The 8,257-nt window shown below is 35.5% G+C and overlaps 1 pseudogene; it reads right to left on the bottom strand.

Annotated features, from left to right (window-relative positions):
• Window positions 1-2,026: 2,026 nt before the first annotated feature.
• The window catches only part of LOC114210435 (uS5 assembly chaperone PDCD2 pseudogene), a 99,914-nt pseudogene continuing 93,683 nt past the window's right edge, over window positions 2,027-8,257 (bottom strand).

Below are 8,257 nucleotides of genomic sequence, written 5' to 3'. Positions count from 1 at the left end.
TCATGACACAATATATTCAAAGATCTGGAAGCTGGACTACATCCTCTAACATTTCACTGAAATATAATAATGGCTGTTTTGTGTTTAATATACATTTCCATCATTAAACAAAATTGCATCCTAAAACATTGTTCCAAAAAGTGAAACTGTGTTAGTGAGCGATGTGGACAAAAACTCTGCTCTCATGAACTTTACAGTCTGATGGAAGAGATAGTTAAAAAACAAATATGGACAGAGATGACATAATTTAAACAATAAAATGTGCAATGAGAAAAATAAAGCAGAGTAAGGGGTGAGATAATCAAGGAATGATTTTCTGAAGAGATTTCATCAGAGTAGGGACCTGAACCATTAGCAGGACTAGCCATATTAATTCACTATATTGATACACTGTCTGCACAAAACTCACTTATATTCATCATGCTGTTTAACCCACAAAACAATTTTATGAGGTAAATATTATTTTTATACAATTGAGGAAATGATGCTCAAAGAAATTAAATGTTATGCACAAGACCTGTATAATGGCAGTCAGAATGTGAATGCAAGTTTAACTGATGGTAAAGTCTGTAGTCTATACATTGCTGTATTTTCGATGGTCCCATTTTCTCTGTTTCTTTCTTTGATAAATACATTGGTTTCCAAGTTTCTCTCATTCTATGAGAATAAATATATGCCGAGGAAATTAATCCCCATTTTCCATACCTAGTTCTGGTCAAGAGGTAAATAAATCAATTCTATAAGCAAAAGTTGACATCTAGAATGAGGTGTGTTTTGTTGATATGAAATGTGGCCACATTAGTGCTAGTTCAGTGAAAGAACCCCTGGCCCATGCTCAGTCACTGAGAGATCCTGCCTGGAGATTTAGGGTTCAGACCAAGGGAGAGAAAGAGAAAAAATAATCTTTACTTGGCTAAAATTGGGTGGCTCTATTTTTGTTTTTGTTTTTGTTATTATTTGTTTTATTTTTTTTCTATGGTATAATTTTATTCAATTTCAGGTAGCTGCTAGAGTCAACAATTAGGGATTTTTTTTTTTTTTTACACAGAGAAAATGGCTAATTTCAGTAGCACCCATACAAATAGTTGAGTTAGATTAAGGCACCTTAATAAAATTAAAGATTTTATGTATTTATTTGTCAGAGAGAAAGAGAAAGAGAGAGCACAAGCAGGGGGAGCTGCAGGCAGAGGGAGAAGCAGGCTCCCCACTGAGCAAGGACCCCAATGCAGTACTCGATCCCAGGACCCCAGGATCATGACCTAAGCCAAAGGCAGACATTTAACCACCTGAGCCACCCAGGCGTCCCTTATTGTTTGTTTTTATCATGTGCATTGACTAATAGGGAACACTGCTGTGCTAGAAAAGATAAATGCAGCCAACTCAGAAGAATTAGAGATGAAAAACCAAAGGAAACTCACATGTTCTGTGTTTTGGATAGCTCTCTTCGTTTGGTTTACAGTCTTTCCTAAGGCCCAGGTGCATTTCTGTCCTGATATCAAACATCTCTTTTACTTTAAAAAATACCCTGTTTTCCTTAAGCTAGCTCAAGTTAATTTCTGTTACTTGAAATCTAAAATGCCCTAACTAAACATACTTATTTTTCTTGTCTTAGTTGGGCGATTAACCCATTTTTATTGTAGAAGGAAGCAAGCACATAGGTAAAATGATTATTACACTTAGTCCTACCATTCATAGTTAACTAATTCCCACCAAGCATGTATCTTTCCAGTGGACTACACATGTATAAATACTTTTACAAAGATATGAACATACTATGAATATGTTGGTGTCAGTTTAAACCTGTATCTTGTTTGATGTGGATATAGGTCTGTATCATTAAGACGGCATTACCTTCTGCTCTAGAGATACACCCAAATTTATTCACTTGCTTGTCACTGGACATTTTTGTCTCACTAATATTTACATATTGTAAACTCATCTGAAACAACATCTTTTCACCTTTGTCTCTGGTATAATTATTTCCTTAGGAAAAAGTCCTAGAAATGGAATTGCAAGGTCTAAGAGATTATGAGCATTTGTAAGGCTTTACCACCTTGTCTTTAGGGTGTATTGTTAGATCTTGCTTCCAAACAAATTCGTCTGTGTCGCCAATTTCTACTCTTTAGCTTTCGGCTCAGGTGAAGACAGCCAAGACACCACAATCAACACTCTTGCTCAGCCTATTGGCCTTTAGGGAGTTGAGCAGCTTCAGGCATGACCTGAAATTCAGATAGTCTCTTGGCACCACAGACAATGTGGAATAGCCTTTCCTTGAAGGATATTTTCACCAGAGATCCAGATGGGTGCAGTCCTTTTGCCATATCTGAGAAACTGTTCTGGCTCAAGGGCTATTTTAGTTTTAAACTTCTGGAAAATTTTATCTTCCTTGAATTCATGTTTTGCCATGGAATCCAATTCTCCCTTAAGTGCTTCAGCCATGCACCCCATAATTTCTGATTCATTTTCTTTTTTGACAACTTCAGGTGTAATCTCATCTTCTGTTTCTACTACAGTTTCAAATTCTGGATAAAGGAAATTTTGGACTGGAATTGCTTTGTCCAAATAATATGGTTGTGCACAAACCTGCTTATGCTCATATCTCCAGTCTAGAGTTTGATGCTCCTTACTGCAGTAATGTATCTTGTGACATCTGGATTATGTTTTGAGGCCTAAATAGCCACAAACCCTGCAGAGATGAGCCCCAGACCTGAGCTGAAGGCCCACAGACAGGGGAAGAGGGTGCTCAGAGGATGACTCATGGGAATAAAAGTCGCTCTACCAGAGTAGCTGATTTCTAAAATGCACAGGGCAGTGCCCAGCAGCAGAAGGGTTAAGAGACAGGGGTGGGCGCCTGCAGCGGAGGGGTGTGTGGGGGTGTGTGGGGGGTGTGGGGGGGTGTGGGGGTGTGGGGGTGTGGAGAGGGTAGAGCTGCAAAACCAAGGCCAGCTCAGGGGCTAAATGTCCTTAATTATAAAATAGTGGAATTAAAAAGGAGTAGTGGCTGGAAGCGTCTGCATTTTACTTAAAAATCTGTAATAATGAGAAGAAAGAAAGAAGTTGAAATTTATTGTGCAAGTCATGTATAAAAGCTGTCACAGGGGGCGCTTGGGGGACTTAGTCAGTTAAGCATCTGCCTTCAGCTCAAGTCATGATCCCAGGGTCCTGGGTTGAAGCCTCGCTTTGGGCTCCCTGCTCATTTGGGGAGTCTGCTTCTCCCTCTCCCTCTGCCTGCAGGTCCTCCTGCTTGTAAGCCCTCTCTCTCTGTCGAATAAATAAATAAAATCTTAAAAAGAAAAAAAAAAAAGCTGTCACAGAAAACCAACAATAGAATCAAGTATTTTCTGAAGGACCCGGAGAGTCCTTTGCCCAGATATAAAGGGGAGGTTCTCTACTGGTTATTTTTATCCAGCATGTGCAATTTAAATAATATTAAGGCAAGGTTGTTTATCTGGCAAGGATTTTTGATAATGAAATTTTAGCATTTTGAATGCAGAGTGGGATGCTGTGAGTGACAAGGCAAGCAGAATACATTTTTATTTAATACAGTGTTGAGCTGGGGAATTCGGGTTACTGATTGGAATTTAAGTGACTAAAAGCTATTTTCTGGATTAATAATTTTAACAAATACTTATCCGATTTCAAGAGCCATTTCTTGTTTGGCCTACTGGCCTGTACCACAGGAGAGCCATTAGATTAGAGCTTTAAATGGCAGTAGTTCATTGAAGAATATGAACTGAGACACGTGTGAAGAAAAAAAATGTTAAGAGTTAATAAGAGCTGGCAGTGGCAAAACGACCTTAGTGATCAAATATATGATTACCAGGTGCCAAAGGAAGTTGTAATAACCTGGCTACAGTACTTTTGAGAACATTAAAAACAAATCAACAAGCAAGCAAACTAACAATCTTTCTTGAAGTGTATAATGAAATACTAGCAGTTAAAAAATGCAGTGGACTTAGGCAGTTTTCTCTGAATTTCATGTTTTCAACAAACCAAATTATTGCTCAAGCTCTGACACATAATGCATTGTGATCCAAGGATAATGGATTTCATTCCATGATTTAATGCAATTTTTTTTTCATTTTCCATCTGTAAGAGATATGCTATACTTTTGTAATATTATGACTTCATCAAAAGAGAATTAAGTCATTTTTTTTTTCTGTTTTAGTGTTTATTAAATAGCTGTAATTAAATATTATAATGCTGGATTTTTTTTCCCAACAAAAGTAAGAGATAAATCAGTGGCAACATTATGGAATATGTTTGTTTTATGATATGTTAAGAAATGAATTTATGTTCCTAATTTTAAAACATTTTAGCCTTACATTAGTATGTTCATTATGTTCTGATTATATTTTATCATTTATTAGTATGCTCTGCATGCCTTCTCTGTGGCAATCTATTATTATGTTGATTGTTATTATATTTAAACAACTTTTATAAAATGGATCCTGGTGCATTTTATATTAAAAATATTCATATTCTTAATTACTCAATGCTAAGTTAATTGAGACATTTTAGTGTTCCCTGGATTAGAATTAAATTAAATCTAGCTTCTATAAGGTGGCTAAAAGATACCTAGCACTTCATCACTCCACTTGCTGTGCTCCCCTCTCCTGCCAAACCAAGTACCCAGTAATGGTGCCCTGCTGGAAGGACAATATCCAGTCACATGAAACACTAAGTAATCCTATAAAATATAAATACATGATTTAAAAGTGATCTCCTTCTTCCTAAAAACATAAGTAATTAAAAACATTCAAATGACATTTATTTGTTGCCATATGTATAGTCTAGCTGATTATGGACTTCAAATTATTTTTTCTTAAAGAACTTTTTCTTAAAGAACTCAACAACCTGTCTGAATTGTTATTTTTGATGTCACTGATTCCCATTAAGTTACTCTAATTCCAGAAGTTCTTTTTTTTAAAATATAAATGGAAGATGATATATAGTAGGATACGGAATGTAGCCCACCGAAGCCTTTGGTATACTTTACTTCAGTTTATTACATAAGCTGCAAACCAAAGCAGAGACAGAACTCTGGGAGAATGGGACCTAAGACAGGTGACTTTTGATAAGAAGTAGAGAAATGAGAATTTGGATGATATCACCAGGGACCTGTAGATGTTTGCACACCTAGAGCTATGTTGTTTCTGGAGCAGGGTGGAAGGCTTGTACCTGGGTCTAAGAGTCCCCTTAGCCATGGGACAAATTACCCTGGGATGTCTTACCAAAAAGTGTGTTGTTCTTTGTTATAGTGTCTTATTAAGATACATTTGAGAACAATAAGGATATTAGGTACCATTGGTCACAGAGTTACAAATGAAGGTGGTTAATAAGATGATACAATATTTTGAATATCTTTAAATCAACTGAAGCATGATCAAATTTTCCAAGTTGATATTTATATTGATAACCTACTTTTTCTTTTTTCAATTTATTTTTTTCTCTCTTCTTATAATGTTCCAGAAACATTAAGTAACGTATGAGGATTACCGAATTCCTTTCAGGACACTGATTCCAAACTTTTTGCTACCAAGTGATTATTTTCAAATACTTCTTTGGCCTTCCTTTCTTTTTTCTTTTGATTCTTTCTTTTAAATTCATGATTCAGGCCTAATTTAAGCCTAAGTTAATCAAAATCTCTGGGATGGGAATGAATCATGAACCCCAAAATAAATAAAAATATATATACCAAAAATAACAAACTAAGGTTATAGAGTTTCACATAACAATGCTGGAGAGGGACCAGTAAATATGCAAGTATAATACAGAAATTGTACTTGTGACAAAAATCAAATTAAGATTACACACAAACTACTTGGGGAATTTGATTATACAGTCTGGATTTAGTAGACTGTTAATGTGGAAGACAGATTGCCAATCTTGAAGGAAATAAGACATCAGCTGATATTAAAATGTAGGGAATTGGAGAAACTTTAATAATACATGGGAATATGTTTTACAAACCTAGGGAATAGTTTCGGCAAAAGTATGAATACCTGAAGTAGGTAGAGTTGCAAGACAGTAGTAGCACTGGAAAGAAAACTGTTTCTCTAACATTGACAAGAAGTGCATGAGCCAGATGGGTACACAAGGGTCACACTGACAGGCATTGAAGGATAGAAATTTTAATACTTTTTCCCAAGATTTGGAGAAACCAAAGGTGCATTTTAAACAAAATTGTACAATGACTGAATCTGCATTTTAGATCAGTCTACTAGACAGATGGACTTTAGATTAGAATGGTATGTTTTCCAAGGCAAGAAGATAAATTGCCAGTGAAACACTACTGGCAGAGTGATGCAAAGTAATATAATTTTTGCTTAAACATTATAAAAAACACTCTTAAAGCAAGTGCACATTTACCTTATATTAACACTAATACCATTTTCTAAAGTTGCTATTTAAATTAACAGCAACCCTCCCCCACCCTCTGCTGGTATATATGCAAATGCAGCCTAAATTCTACTAATTGCTAACTTCTACTAATAATTACTTTTGCTCATAATACTCATAAATGGCTTCATTATGCTATATATTAATTCTCTTGCTGCTGAGAGGGAATTTTATAGCAGTGTTTCTGTATCAAAACAAACAAACAAAAAGCCTCTTTTCAATAAAAGCCTGGCTTAATATGACACCCTCTATAATACATTTTTTCATCCGGGCTCCTCGCTCGATGGTGCCTTAGAGCCCAAAAATGTACTCTATGATCACATTACTTTCCTGTTAACAAGAATTCCCCAATTCACTCTTCAACATTAAACAAACTTTTTTTTTAAATTTCACTCAATATGAAAAAGTCAGGGGGTGTTAAATCTCAATTTAAAGAAGTTTGGGAACAGCATCCAAATAGAGCAATAGATCTAAAGGCATACAAGAAAGGTGCCTGGGTGGCTCAGTCAGTTAAACATCTGACTCTTCATTTTGGCTCAAGTCATGATCTCAGGGTCATGCAATTGAGCCCCTTGTCAGGCTCTATGCTCAGCGTGGAGTCCACTTGATATTCTCTCTCTCCCTCTTCCTCTCTTCTGCCCCTCGCCCCCTGCTTTCACACTCTTTCTCTCAAAATAAAATCTTAAAAAAAAAAAAAGATTTAAAAAAAAGCAGGGAATGGGGAGAGAGTGTGGTGTTTGAGAAACTGGGAACATGTGAAGCATTGTGTCCAAGATGGTTAGGAAAGAAGTGTAATTTTAAAATAATGAATGTGAAATTAGTTATAAACCTTCTTACTCTCTTTTTCTCTCCTGCCATTTCACATCCCAGTTTTCTTCTTTATTATTTTTCTATGTTCCCATAGATAGAGGTATATAGAAATATAAATGTAGATAATATACCATCCATATCTATGTATAATATGTATACTATACATAATCTATATATAGATTTGCTGGTACATGACTATATTATAAATATATGGTATATTTATTATCTTTATTTTTGCAGTAGGATATAAGCTCCATAAGGACAAGAACTTCTTTTTAGTTTGTTTTACCACTCTATACCTGTGAAATAGAAGGACATCTGGTAGATAGAAGGAGCCCAATAAATTTTTGATGAATGACTTAATGAGTAAAAAATGAAATGAATGTATGAATGCAGTCAGGTGGAGTTTTTGCTTTACCCTTAGACAACAGAGAGCCAGCTAATGTATTTTTTCCTAGTTAATCTCTGTGGCAGTTTCTAAATTACCCCCTCCATCAGTTGCATAGAAAATAACATAACTCCTAAATCCAGATTATTTTCTTTGAAACTCATAGCATTCCTTCCTGTGTTAATGGCCTGTCTAGTCTTAGCTTTTAAGCATCTCCTATCATTTTTCTTTTTCCTGCTGACCTATTTGGTCCTGTGTACTTTCCTTTGTCTGGCTCATATGACAATATGACATATGTTAGTGTTAAGGTTACATATTAAGGTTACAGTAGTCCTAAACAATCAACTCTATGAACAAAATCTATGGTCTCTAGAATTCAAGATCTGAGTTGACCTGTCTACTTTTTTTACATTGTACATCTGGTGCCCAGGACAAGACCCAGGCAAGAGGATGTGCTCAATATATGCATGATGAATAAAAGAGTGAACAATGAGCCCCAATATAATATTACTGTGAGCTAAGGAAGAGATTTAATGAAACCTTACAGAAAATCACAGATAGGCTTATCACATTTGGGTCTCCTTGGAAGGATCAACCCAAATAATTACTTTAAATTATTTTAATTTCTTAATTATAAATATATTATTTAGTGTTTGA

Source organism: Eumetopias jubatus, unplaced genomic scaffold, assembly GCF_037043125.1.
Source record: "Eumetopias jubatus isolate StellerSeaLion01/CBP00866 unplaced genomic scaffold, mEumJub1_p1.0 scaffold_12, whole genome shotgun sequence".
Taxonomy (NCBI): domain Eukaryota; kingdom Metazoa; phylum Chordata; class Mammalia; order Carnivora; family Otariidae; genus Eumetopias; species Eumetopias jubatus.
Note: the sequence above shows the minus strand (reverse complement) of the source record. Positions and strands in the feature narration are given on the sequence as shown.